Source organism: Neofelis nebulosa, chromosome 5 (assembly GCF_028018385.1).
Source record: "Neofelis nebulosa isolate mNeoNeb1 chromosome 5, mNeoNeb1.pri, whole genome shotgun sequence".
Taxonomy (NCBI): domain Eukaryota; kingdom Metazoa; phylum Chordata; class Mammalia; order Carnivora; family Felidae; genus Neofelis; species Neofelis nebulosa.
This window is the reverse complement of record NC_080786.1, coordinates 130,577,516-130,592,355: the sequence shown is the minus strand read 5'-3', so window position 1 is coordinate 130,592,355 and position 14,840 is coordinate 130,577,516. Positions and strand designations below refer to the sequence as shown.

General features: G+C 39.0%; 1 long non-coding RNA gene across 3 annotated transcripts in view; it reads right to left on the bottom strand.

The window, feature by feature from the left end:
* LOC131512704 (uncharacterized) overlaps nt 1-14,840 on the bottom strand; it is a 102,786-nt gene that overhangs the window by 41,373 nt on the left and 46,573 nt on the right. For 2 of the 3 annotated variants that reach the window (XR_009262255.1, XR_009262253.1), the window contains exons 2-5: nt 7,667-7,738; nt 6,209-6,305; nt 3,020-3,083; nt 45-113 (exon numbers count right to left, since the gene is read on the bottom strand). This is a non-coding gene — a long non-coding RNA (uncharacterized LOC131512704). The remainder of the gene's footprint in view (nt 1-44; nt 114-3,019; nt 3,084-6,208; nt 6,306-7,666; nt 7,739-14,840) is intronic. The other variant, XR_009262254.1, reaches the window with a different exon arrangement.

Here is a 14,840-nt window from a genome sequence, read left to right as displayed (position 1 = left end):
GGTAATCCATACTAAAAACAAAGAATCGAAGTAAAGGTTTATACCTTCATACTGAAATCCCCAGTTCTTTATCCCTCCTAACTCTGAGGATGCTGGCAGCAGGCTTTCTCCATCTGAACAAGAAAAGGTTTTATCTGGAGAATCTGAGCCAGTCACAAGAAAAAAGATCCAAACATGTTGACTTAAGATCTCCAATGAGAATAAGCCCAATAAGAATGCTTTAAAATAAAGCCTACCGTCAAGTCACAAACACACATACACACACATATACGTTTACAAACACTCCAGTAAATTTTTTAGTGACCAACCTGTATATATAAGCATACATCCAAAAATCACCAGACATCTGAAAAAAGTCTCTAATATGAAAGACAAGTGCAAACAAGCCAACATTGGAAAGTAACTTACAGGAAACAATTTATGCCGGGAGAGAGGAAAAAATATTGTTAATAGTTTCAGAGAAGAAAGAGGAACTATTTCATTCATGAAATAAGCATCAATTCTACAAAGGAGATAATCAAAGAACAAGAAAGAAACCTTAAAAATGTTAAATATTGCCATAGAAATTAAAAATTAATAAAAATGTTAAAGGAAAATATTTTTAAAACTAAATATAAAATTAAAAAAAAAAAGAAAATTATAGGACCAGAATAGGATGTACAATATCCACCAAAGAGAAACCAAAATCCTAATAGAGAAAAAGAAAAGAACTAAATTTTTAAAAATGTTGTAGGTAAAATGTTCTGAATTGAAAGATCTAAGATTCCACTTAAAGGGATCCACTGAGTGACCCACAGAATGGATGATAGATGCACACATTACCTATCACCATGAAATTTCAGAATATTAGGAAAGAAGACACGATTCTACAAGAATTCCAGAAGGAAGAAAGATGACATAAAAAATTGGAATAAAAATGGTTTATATCCTTCCCCAGAGAAGCACTAGATATAGTAAAACAAGAAAACAAGAAAACTTACTTTAAAATTGTAAGAAGTTATTCATAACTAGGTTTGCATATTTAGCCAAATTATCAATAAAAGGAAGCAAGATAAAGTCATTTTTAGACACGCATGTTATTTAACAATTTATCTCTAATTTACCCTTTCTCAAGTAATCACTGGAAGACATGTTCCACTAGAACGAGGCCATAAACCAAAAAAAAAAAAAAAAAAAAAGAATATTAGGGATCAACTCAAGTGATAGGTGAAAACAACTCCAGGAAAACAATTATAGAACTGATATGCAGAAAACCAGTACCATTTGGAGCTGGTCAAAATGCTAGAAGAGAGATATTGTCAAGAAGGCAGAAGTGGCACATCCTATATATAAGCATACAGAATAACAAAACCAGTATAATAGGAATTTCAGGAAGCTTAAAATAATTTTAAAAAGCAATCTCATATGCATTAGACATCACAAATATCCCATTCTCTTCTCTTTCTTGAGAATTCCATATCCCAATATTCTTGCAATTAGACAAGGCCATATGACTGATCTGGGCCAATGAAACGTGAGTAGGAGTAGTGTAAATCATTTCTGATCTGAAGCAGTAAAATCCAGGGGATTTTCCACTCCATTCTCCCTCTTTTGCATTAGAGGTTGCTGTTGAGCTGGCACAGCCACAAGATGAGAGCATTCTGGACTGCTAGGTCAATGCATTAAGGGAAAACTGCCCAGGGGAGCCACTGGTCCTTTGCTGGACTTTGTATGAGCAAAAGCCCCCGCGGTTCTGGCATTGCTCATCATTGTGATGTAGATTAGCCCATTCTGCCTAACGCAGTATTTTACATAGTTCTGTCATAAATAACATTTACATGTTCACGGTAATAAAAACAGTAATTATTGTTTTATCCAGAGTCCTGATATAACTATATGGCAGGCATAGGAAAAGTAGTGTGTGAGAATGCTGTGCGAGGTGAGGGAGCTAGGCATCTATGTTGGGGAGGTGGAGATGCTGGGTATCCAAGAGAACAAAATTCTCTTCTTCCACAGTGGAAGTCAATAAACAGTACCTAAAATTCAAAGAAATAGTAACGGAAATGCGTCTTGGCCTCAGCTTTGGACTGTACTTTCTATTTGGAAAAGCCCCTCTTGACAAGCATATAAAAGGCTGATCAAGTGAAAACAGATATTGGGTTTTACTTTCATAGGAGTGACTACAAAAGCTCAGGTTTTTAACGATGGTAAAAGATGTAACCGCTAATTATACTTGCCTGGCTTCCCTGACTCAGAGTGGTGGGGTAGGTGAATTGGTAGCAGGCCATCCTGGCAGCCAGGGATGTGTTTCATTATCAAACCCTTAGCGGCAGTTAATTCAAGGAAGAGTACTCATCTGACATGAGCAGAGACAGTAAGAGTGGAGGCTAAAAGGCCCTCAGCTCAGTACGGTTTGTTCGTTGTTGTTATTGTTTTGAAATAAGACAGTGTGATCCTAGGAGCTATGAGGGGTCTATCTTCCCCTTAGTGTTAACTGAAAAGCAAAAGCCAGTGTGCAACATGAGAGGAGGAAACAGATGTACAGGGAGATAATGCCCCGTGTCCTTGTAAAACCCAGTTCCCACCCCTGGAAGCAACTCCTACATGTAAAATAACTCAATTCCTTTTCATACTTGGAGCCAGAGAGTTCTGACTATTAAAACTAGTGCTTACCAACTCAGACCTGGAAAGGCAGCTTAATTCTTTCCTCTGCACCTGAAAATACACATTCCTCAGGTAGTTAGAGGGAAGGAGCTCATGTGGACTCTCTCCTGTGCCTCCACACTTTCTCTGCCAGCTGTTCATGTCTTAGAATTGGCCTCTGGTCCTTCTTTAAAAAGCACTGAAAAGTTTGTCTAGGGAACAGTGTGGAACCAACAGAAAGATTCAAGTCTTGAACTGGATGATTTCACTACCACTCTCACTATGAGCCACATACAACACAAAGTTTTTATAGGATATGAAAAAAAAAAAACACTCTCCCCTCTAACGTTTATATCTTTCAGTAGAGGAGACTAACATTAATTATCTCTTTCCCCACCTCTAGAAACTGCTGGAGTCCTTTTGCTGATAGTGTCAGCTCGGGTTTATAGCATCCCACTCTCCTGGAAGGCAAAAAGAGAGTCAAATGCATTATACTACTGAGAGGACGTAAGCTAATGAAGAAAAATGATTAATCGATATTTGTGAGCAACACATTGAAACAAAGAGAGAGTCTGCATTAGCTGCAGAGTGTAAAGCATTTTGTAGAGAGAGCATTTCTGAATCCACTTCGTCATTCTTAATTTAGCAAATGTGAGCTTTTCTTCTTTCTCAGCTAACAGCCAAAATAATTAACACAGAGTTTATGTGAACTTAGAAGGTGCTGCGCTGAGAAAAAGAGAGAGAGAGAGAGAGAAATTGTACAAACCCTGTGGCCAAGCCATTTGCTACAAGAAATAGAACTGTGGACATCTGTTTTCTGGGAAGTGCTAGCCTGGAGTGCAAAGGTGACTGAAACTCAGAAATCAGATCAACATTTTCCATCTTCACACCCTATGCAAGTTTCTCTGAGTATCTTGTCAGGAGAAATAAGGAGAACAGGACCAGCTTTAGGTTAAAAATCTCAGAGGAGAGAAATTGATTATTTAAATCAACATTAAAAAGTACATCAAAACGAAAAAGATTTAAAGTGTTTCAATTGCCACTGTCCATTCTAAATTCATACCAAAGCTAAATATTTCAAGCTTGTTATGCGTTTGCCTTTTGAACTGAAAGAGACCCGTAAGATCACACAGTTCTTCATTCTTGCCTTAAATGGCAGAGGAAGAGGACGCCTAAAAGGTTAAGCACAAGTCCAATTTCAGCAGCTGGCAAAGAGCAGAAGAGAATATCAAAGCCCGTCCTCCTGGCTGCTGATTAGTCTCCTTCCACCACGCTGTGCTTTAGGTAAAGTCTGTAAGAGTCCCAGTATGATAATGGGAATAAAGTCACGCATGAGAAGCCTGGTGGTCTCCGAGGAATATCAAACTTCCCACTTGTTAGAAGGCAATTTTTCTTTTCCAAAGAGGGAATGACAGCCTTCTTTTTGAAAGCTATTCAAAGGTACAAATGTGTGAACTTTGAGCAACCCGCTAAGGCAAGTGTATTGCCTAAGCGTAAAAAGAAATGGCGCAGGTAAAATCAGGTGATTTCATGTAGAAATTTTATACCCTGGAGTCTAAATATCTTGATGATCCTTAAAGAACAAAAAAAGCAGGCTCCTTGTCACCACAATTGAACTGCAACTCCATTACTGAATCAATACTCTCGCTAGCAAATATCCCTTATGGAGTAGTGTTGTAACACAAATTAGAACAGTTTTGGGAGGGGGGAGTGGTAATGCTGGGAAACTTGGAAAAAATAATGACTTCAAAACAGAATTTATTTAAAAGACAGAACTGAGGCTGGTGGGTGGGGGCATGAATGGCTTACATTTTGATGAATTTTTTAAAAGAAGAGCAGGGTATACACATTTTGTTTTCAAGTTAGAGGATAAAATGATGAAATGGATCTTTTCTCCAAATAAATACTGTTATGCTACATTTTCATGGTCAATAGTGCTCCATTCGTAGGTGTCCCTCCTTTCAAAAACCAATTTGGCTTATCTGTTTGCTCCTCCTTACATATATCTCAAAAGCTGTAACAGATTCAGGGAAACAGATGACCCAGTCACAAATGCTTACTTCTCCAGGGACCTGCCTTTAAATTGACCTTGAGCTTCACAAACCAAAAAGAGCATCTGTGTACCTCAGGACAGTATTAAATCTGGAAAAAAAAATTAAATAAAAAGGAAAGCAGGATAGGCAGAGTTGGCCAAAGCAAACAAATACTCAGTAGGACAGCCGAACCAATAGATGAGAATGCAGAACCCACATTAAGTTGCTGGTTTGTTAGGGGGTGTAAGTGGTTACAGGAAATGTCTGTTTAGATTAATGCCACACAATCCTCGGTCTTTTACAAGAAATTTTTTAATGTGATCTTGTCCAACTTTTTATATGGCTTTTTATTTCTGTCCTTTTAGTTTAGAAGATTTTGTTGGTGTTGGGGGAAGAAAGAAGAGCCTGGGGTTCCGTCAAGTAGTACCTGTGTCAAGAAAAATTTAATTGTTTACTAATAAATTTTGACGTACTGCTCTAAGTCCCTGCCCTCTGAAGAGGAAACACACACAACCATGTGGTGATATTCGTGGAATTACAGGCTACCAATGGATAAACTGAAACCAAGTTTTGTATGATTTGCAACATAAATAAAAATCACCGCTACCAAGGGAGGGAAATTACCCCAGTTAAAGCTCAATGGCCTGTGTAGGATCTGCCAATTTTTAAATCTCCAACTGCCACCTATTGATGAGGGCTATTTTAAGAAGTATGAAAAGGTTTAAAAAAAAAAAAAAAAGGTAAAGAAAAAGCAAAGGTAGAGTCTGATTTTTCTCTGACAATCTGAAATAAACACAAAACCAGAATTTTTGAAAGATATAGCAGGATATAAAAACTATAGATTAAATATTTATCTAGTACTTTCCAGGTGCTTTGCTTAGTGTGGCCGGTTAAAGATGGCTACAAATTCTTTAATGTTTCTCCCATGGAAAGGTGGGGTCTATAATTCCTTCTTGAATCTGGGTTGGTTCTGTGATGATTTAGACCAGTTGAATATGGCAAAAGTATCTCTGTGTTAGTTTCTGGACCCAGCCCCTAAGAAGCCATCAGCTACTGTTTCCCCTTTCTTAGAACGCTCTCTCTGGGAGCCCTGAGCTTCTAAATAAGAAATGATTATTCTGAGAAAACCTGCTGAATAGGTCACATGAAGGAGCGCTGGTCTACTGTTCCACCCTTCCGGTCATTCCTACCACATGCCGGACATGTGAACGAAGCCACTTGAAACCTCTCTACCTTCCCTGAATAGCTCATCTGCCAGCTAAAAACCACCGAGTGACTTCAGTTGATAAAATGGAAGAAGAAGGTAGAAAAACTGCCCCACTGAGAGCTGCCCAGGTTCCTGACCCACAAATTGTGAGAGATCTTAAAATGGTTGTTTTTCAAAGCCACTAAGGACTGGGGTGGGTATCAGAAAATGTAATATGTATGCTCTTTACATTTGTTAACCTATTTAATCCTCATAATAGTCTAATCATGTAGGTGATACTATTTGCCCCATTTTAGAAATAAGCCTGAAGAAACTGAAGCTTAATGAGATTAAGTAACTCACTCACAGTGACATTGCTAGTAAAAGGGCAGAGCAAGAATTCAAGTTCGGGCAGTCTGATGCCAGAATCTATACTTTTAGACATGACATTTTCTCCATCTATCCTGAAAAAAAGTTAAATAAAATCACAATCAATAAATATTCATGGAATGCTATGAAATATTGTAAAATACTCTGATAGGTGCAACGTAGCATGGAAAGCATGACCAGTGATAAAAGAGACACATTCTCTGATGCCCAAGCCAAAACAAACTTCCTTCCTTAATATCCCATCTCCTCTCCAGTTGCTTCTATCTCATCCCCCCAATTTCTTTACAACACTTAACCTGATCTGAAATCACCTCATTCGTTAGGCTGTTTATTGTCCTTCTCCCCCTTTAGAACTTAATCTTGGTGGAGCTGGTGTGGTATGGCTTGAACACCCTGTTTTCTCATCCTTTTCAGGATAGGCTCTTAACTCTAAATTTCTCAAGGTTAAATATGGAAGTGTTGAGGAAAAGGACCCAGAAGAACTCTCCAGTTGTGTGCATTTATTTTGGGAAGGAGACCATAACTCTCAAAAGAATTACTCAATTCAAAAAGTATAAAAAGCTGGGGCACCTGAGTGGCTCAGTTGGCTAAGCGTCTGACTTCAGCTCAGGTCATGATCTCATGATCTCATGGTTCGTGGGTTCGAGCCCCTCATTGGGCTCTGTGCTGACAGCTCAGAGCCTGGAGCCTGCTTCAGATTCTGTGTCTCCCTGTCTCTCTGCCCCTCCCTTGCTCACACTCTGTCTCTCAAAAATGAATAATCGTTAACATTTCTTTAAAAAGTATACAAAACTATTTTTAAAAAGATTGTTTCTCAACCTTTTTTTCACTGCCATCCATCACAAAATACATTTTTCTTAAGGGTCCAGTATGTGACCTTGCACACAAACAGAGAAAAACATGGAAACAAAAATTTCATGAAATAATATTTCCTCTAATTTCATGCAGTACACTCTGATATTTTTCTATTTTATTTATTGCATTTCATATTCGAAATGATGGCCTTGACCCACAAAATTGATTTCAGAACTCACTAGTGACAAACACTCAGATAGTGACAGTTGAGCCACTTAAAAAACAACAACAACAACTAATTCTAGCTCTCCTTCTGGATGAAGTGTTAGAATCAGTTAAGAAGAATAAGTGTGGCATCTTGGCAGACTGGTAGAAACATCTGAGGGCAGGTGTGAGCTTGTGAACTTCTCAGTCATACTGTGTATCAGGTAGTTGCCCACCGCCCTCTAGGTAAGGTCCATTTTTAGAAAATGTATTTCCATGAAATAGGACTTTCTGCGTGTGGGTATGCATATCTATCTGTGTGCCCATGGGCTTCAGGGGTGGGGCAGAGGGATACGGTGAGGAGTATGATAGTCTGATCTTTCACAAAGGAGGTTCTTTGAGAGCATATCCTGTGGCGAATCTACAGATTACCTACCAGAACTTCACACAGCATCCTGTGGGTACGCTGAATAGGGAGGCAGCTAGTACGAGCAAAAGATCACTGCACCTGGAATCAAAAGAAGTGGGTTGGAGTCCTAGTTCTACCACTTGGGCAAGTTACACAAACTCTTTGAGCTTCAACTCCTTATTCTTTATAATGATAAAAATAAAGAACTCTGTTCACCTAGCAGGGTTATACTGAAGAACAAATAAAACAATGACTAGGTAGACCTGGGGAACTTGTTATTCTTTTCTCCTTAAACTAGTTCCCACTCATTGAGAATACTTCCAATTAGTGTAGTAATTATTTGCAAATAATTCACATTCATTCAATAAATGTTTTTTTTTCAGATAATAATTGTACAACCTCCTTCAACTGTATTTCAAGTATTTCATTTGCTGACTGATGCCTCTTTTCCTCTCAGCTAACCCACTCACTCCATCTTCTGAAGAGAAGGACTTTAATTTGTTCAAAATCTTACTAGCAAGAAGCAGCACCTTGGGATGGTGGGAAGTAGAGCTGACTAATTAGATGGAATAAAGTTAGTAGCGAAGAGAATTAATGATACAGAGGGTATGGTCCAGAAAATTCTGGACTTGGGAGTCAGAAAACCCATTGTTTAAGCCCCAGACTCTTGTTTGTTTGTTTGTTTGTTTTTGAGAGAGAGAGAGAGAGAAAGAGAAAGAGAGAGAGAGGAGCGAGGGAGGGGCAGAGAGAGACACACACGGAATTCGAAGCCAGCTCCAGGCTCTGAGCTGTCAGCACAGACCCTGACGCAGGCTCAAAGTCAAGAGCTGTGAGATCATGACCTGACCCGAAGTCAGATGCTTAACCCACTGAGCCACCCCAGACTTAAACCCCAGTCTCTTAATTCACTACCTATGTGTTATGGGCTGAGTTGTGTTCCCTCCCCAAAAATCATGTGTTGAAGTCATATGTGACTGTATTTGGAGGTAGGTTCTTTAAAGGGGTAATTAAGTTAAAGTGAGGGCATTAGGGTGAACCCTAAACTACTATTCCTATATAAGAAGAGATTATAACACAGACATGTACAGAGGAAAGACCAGGTGAAGACACAGAATGAACAGAGCCATCCATAAGCCAAGGAAAAAGGCCTCCGAATAAACGAACCCTGTCAACACCTGAATCTTGCAATTCTAGACTCCAGAACTGTGAGAAAATTAATTTCAGTTATTGAAGCCACACTGTCTGTGGTAGTTTATTATGACAGTCCAAGCAGATAACATATGTAACCTTAGCTATGTCATAAGAATTAAATTTGATAAAATGTGCTTTAAAAATTATTATGGGAATTTCTTGTGTCTTCATTTTATCAAGGTAAAAGAAAGAGGACTTTGTCACAAGCAAACTCTGACAAAGAAATATTTAAAAAAATTTTTTTAACTTTTATTTATTTTTTTGAGACAGAGAGAGACAGAGCATCAACGGGGGAGGGGCAGAGAGAGAGGGAGACATAGAATCCGAAACAGGCTCCGGGCTCTGAGCTGTCCGCACAGAGCCCGACGCGGAGCTCGAACTCACAGACCGTGAGATGATGACCTGAGCCGAAGTCGGACGCTCAACCGACTGAGCCACCCAGGCACCCCGACAAAGAAATTATAGACTTTTGGAAATACAAGCTACATCCTTGCTCTAAGAAAATGAGTAGCATCTTCATACCCCTTGCTTAAATTCCCCTTTGTTTGAAAATCCTTCTTGTTTGTTCTGTTTGGTAAATATATTCAAAGATAATAATCTTTGAATGAATTATAGAGAACCTATAAAATTCACGGCAGAAGTGAATTTTATAACTTGATTTCGTCAATGGGCTCACAATCTTGATCCTGGGGAAAATAACAGAATTGTAACAGCCCCTCTTCTTACTGGACACTAGCCTGGTAGTCCCAATGATGTTCAAGGGTAACAAGGGTAAGCAAGACCCCTCTGACCTGTCCTCCACCACCAAGCGGACAGAGCCAGCTTTGGGGAAAAGCACCACTCCACCGATGAAAATTCTACCCATTCAATGAAAGACTGGGAGAGTCCAGGTGATTTCTGCATGCAGACTGAACATCGCACTTCACTTGGGATAAAACGCATGTGAAACTTTTTGCCTTATATCCTAAAATTTCCTTCTTTGTTCTACAGAAGAGGATAGCCCCAGTTCTTTTTTCATAAGTTATGGTAGGAATGTACACAAACATTGAAATGCTTATGTCCTTAAACCCAAATACATACAAAAATTGTGTTTATTCATGAGTTTGGAGATTTTTAAAAATAATCTTTACCTTTTGTCCAATACTTTCCAAATATTCTAAATTATATTAAATTTATAACCAAAAAGAGAAACATTAAATTGGCATGCAAGTGTAATTTAGAATGGGGATTACTTGTGATTTAGTAAATGATGCCTGGTAATCATCATGAATAAACATATGAATAAATATATGAGTTATCTTTGACAACTTGAGAATAAAAGCTAATTTTAAAAAATGACTCTGCTTTCTCTGTCTGATGATTGGGCCATTCAGAAACCACACAGAGAGCTCTCCTTCTAGGGCACCCTACTTTGCAGTAGGGAGTCCAGGGCATGGCCACCTGTTGTTGTCCTCTTATGGTTCTCTCGCTGATCGTTCTGAGAGTATGATAGCACACAAACCTTAGAGGTCACGTAACAGCTTCCCAAAGAGTTTGCACACATCTGTATCTTTAAATCTTCTCTTGCTATGGCAGGGAATTGCCATTCAATTCTTTGAAAGAGAAACTGTACTGGGAGTTATTATGTCTTATGATGCCTAGATTTCTTTTCACACTCTAGATTGTGAAAATGTGATAAGAGGAGGCAGGTGGTAGAATGATAAATGATCAGTAGTTCCCTGTTAGGAAAAAACACAAGTTAGAACCATATCTACAAGGCCTCATAATGGCCTACAGTGCTTACATCTCTTAAGCATCAATGCATTTAAAGTCATGTCACAAGATAGAACAACCACAAAAATATATTATGCAAGCCTTGATTGACAAAGACAAATCAGGTGTGTATGAGACCATACATCGATTTGCATACACATTGCACAATTGCATCAATCATGGCTTTTGGAGCACTGTGTGTGTGTGTGTGTGTGTTAAACATGGCCTTTGGAATCAGGCACATACCTAGATTCAAATTATGGCTCCACGACTTGCTACCGTGTGATCTCATGTAAGTTATTCAATTCATTGAAGAACTACTTTTTTAGTGATTTTCATGAGCCAGGCACTGTGCTAGGTGCAGGAGGTATTAACTGTTATTATAATAGCCATGGTCTCTGCTATTATGGAACTCAGTATGTGAGGAGACAGGCATTAAAAAAATCATAGAGGGGCGCCTGGGTGATTCAGTTGGTTAAGCCTCCAACTTTCGATTTCAGCTCAGGTCATGATCTCACAGTTCATAAGTTCAAGCCCAGCACTGGGCTTTGCGCTGACAGTGTGGAGCCTGCTTGGGATTCTCTCTCTCCCCCGTCTTTCTGCCCCCCTCCCAGTTGTGCTGTCTCCATCTCTAAATAAATAAATAAACTTTAAAAATCACAGAAATTAATGTAACAAAACACCACTAAGTTACATATATCCCCCACGGCTTTTTATTTTTTTATTTTTATTGTTTTTTAGTGTTTATTTGTTTTTGAGAGAGAGAAAGAAAGAAAGTGGGGCAGGGGTAGAGAGACAGGGGCACAAAGTATCCAAAGCGGGCTCTGCACTGACAACAGAGTCCCGCTCGAACTCACAAACCTTGAGATCATGACTTGAGCCAAAGTCAGATGCTTAATAAACCGGGCCACCCACATGCCCCTCCCCACAGCTTTTTAAACCATTCTAGTGGCTGGATTGTCTGTGTAGACCAAGGTGTAACTAGTGGAGATTAGTGGGTAGAAGCTAGACCAGAAATAATTGCTATGCATTTTGAATGGAGAATATAAGTGCTATTGCCTCGGGGAACTGGTGGTGGGAATTCCAGTGCACTTGTATTGGTTGCATCCTGTGTGATGGTGAAGTCAATGTGAGGAGGGACAATCGGAGATTTTAAGAAAAATTCCCACAGAACTTTGCAGATCAGGGTTTTGGAATAAAATGTTATGGAACTATGGTATGCTCTTCCTTTTTTTGGCCTCCAAATCTTAAGAAGTACCTCTAAAGGCATCACAATCCCAGACTTCAAGCTGTACTACAAAGTTGTAATCATCAACACAGTATGGTACTGGCACAAGAACAGACACTCAGATCAATGGAACAGAATAGAGAACCCAGAAGAGAGAACCCAGAAGAGAGAACCATAGAGAAATGTATGGCCAACTAATCTTTGACAAAGCAGGAAAGAACATCCAATGGAATAAAGACAGTCTATTCAGCAAGTGGTGCTGGGAAAACTGGACAGTGACATGCAGAAGAATGAACATGGACCACTTTCTTAACCATACACAAAAATAAACTCAAAATGGATGAAAGACCTAAATATAAGACAGGAAGCCATCAAAATCCTCAAGGAGAAAGCAGGCAAAAACCTCTTTGATCAAGGCCACAGCAACTTCTTACTCAACACGTCTCCAGAGGCAAGGGAAGCAAAAGCAAAAATGAACTATTGGGACTTCGTCAAAATAAAAACTTCTATACAGAGAAGGAAACAATCAGCAAAACTAAAAGGCAACCAACAGAATGGGAGACAATGTTTGCAAACAACATATCAGATAAAGGGTTAGTATCCAAAATCTATAAAGAACTTATTAAACTCAACACCCAAAAAAACAAATAATCTGGTGAAGAAATGGGCAAAACACATGAATAGACACTACTCCAAAGAAGACATCCAGATGGCCAACCGACACATGAAAAAATGCTCAACATCACTCATCATCAGGGAGATACAAATCAAAACCACAAGGAGATATCACCTTACACCTGTCAGAATGGCTAACATTAACAACTCAGGCAACAACAGATGTTGGCGAGGTTGCGGAGAAAGAGGATCTCTTTTGCATTGTTGGTGGGAATGCAAGCTGGTGCAGCCACTTTGGAAAACAGTATGGAGGTTCCTCAAAAAAATTAAAAATAGAACTACCTTACAGCCCAGCAATTGCACTACTAGGTATTTATCCAAGGGATATGAGTGTGCTGTTTCCAAGGGACATATGCACCCCAGTGTTTATAGCAGCACTATCAACAATACCAAAATATGGAAAGAGCCCAAATGTCCATTGATGGATGAATGGATAAAGAAGATGTGGCATATATATACAATGGAGTATTACTCGGCAATAAAAAAGAATGAAATCTTGCCATTTGCAACTATATGGATGGAACTGGAGGGTATTATGCTAAGCGAAATTAGTCAGTCAGAGAAAGACAAATATCTTATGACTTCACTATAACAGGACTTTAAGAGACAAAACATATGAATATAAGGGAAGAGAAACAAAAATAATATAAAAACAGGGAGGGGGACAAAACATAAGGGACTCTTAAATATAGAGAACAAACAGAGGATTACTGGAGAGGTTGTGGGAGAGGGGATGGTCTAAATGGATAAGGGGCATTAAGGAATCTACTCCTGAAATCACTGTTGCACTATATGCTAATTTTGATGTAAATTAAAAAAAAACTAAAAATAAATTAATTAAAAAAATTTTTTAAAAGTGCCTCTAAAATGTTTTTCTTTTGTTTTAAAAAATGCTAAGTGATTTTGGACTTATACAGTAAAATTATGGCAGGTCTAGGACAGCATCAGAAAGGGTCTGAGACAAAATCTATCCATGTGGATGAAAATACAGTAGGTATAGCAGAGATAAATAGATACTGATGTACAGAATGCTGCTATGAGAGCAAAGAGCGAACAACCTATTTTAGAGGGATGAGTTGAGGAAACTGAGAACCGATGTTCCAGCAGAGACCTAAATGAGGAGAAGCAGTAGCCAGGCAAATTCTGAGGGAATGCATCAGGCAGCCTGGGTGCAAACAGCTCATGTGAAGGAAAGACAAGTGTGCCTCTTCTAGAAAAGAAAGACAATCATGAGCCTGGAGTGGCGTGAGCAAGGACAAGGTGGTAGAAGATGATGCTGGAGAATTGGGTGAGATCAGAACAGCCAGGGTATGGTGGGTTGGCTTCCACAGAACATCACAGAGCAGGATTTTACAGGGAGAAGCAATGTGAACCAATATGCATTTTAAGAAGGTACTTGTGGCTACTATGTAGATTGGATGGGAGCCAGAATAGAAAAGAGGACTGTTACTACAGGAGGCTAAGTGAGGGATGATAGTGCCTTGAACTAGCAGGTTGACCCTGGATATGGTGTTAAGTAGACTGTTCAAGTTGTATCCTGTATAGAATCAATAGGGCCAGTGATGTAAGTGGGGGGTGAAGGGATGGCCAACTTACCAGAAGAATAAAGGGACAAAAACAAAAACAAAAACAAAACAAAACAAACAACCAGGATCCACCATACAGGCTCACGGTGAGCATGAAATAAAAATGCATATCAGGTGCACATAGGAAGCATTCCTCATTTGTAAGCTGTTATTATACAATAAATAAGCAGTTTAAAATGATTTTCAGTCGTTTAATTTTTTTAAAAAATTGCCCAGAAGATGAGCATACTGCCTGGTCAGGAGTTGAAGAATATTGAGCGTTGATACTTGGCTAATTCTGAACACTTCCTTTAGATGCACATATCTTTGAAGGTACTATTATTTTTCACTTGTTTGGAATGCCTGCCCATCACTTTACTACATCCTGAAAACAACCCCAATCAGAGGAGAGCTGTTTACTTTCTGAAGGCATGAAGGAATCAGAGAGATGACAGTTTAAAGGATGAAAACTTTCATTCAAGACCTCCTCATAAATAGTCCAAAGCATCCATAAAGTTGGTGCATTTCTCATGATTCAAACGGGTAAACCCAATCGAAAGATTTTAGTAACCTAACTTTTTGCCTCTGTATCTTGAGATCATAATTCTGAGAGAGTTTTCTTACATATGACAAATACTTGACCTTTTGTAAAGGTGTCATTTTCTCAACATGACTATAGGAGTGACAGGAGAGGTGGCGGGTCAGAGAAGCCAATGAGTGCTAGTTGCATCTTAAGAAAAGGAAAATGCAAATTGCAAAAGTGCTATGCACAAGACAGAAAAATAGATCA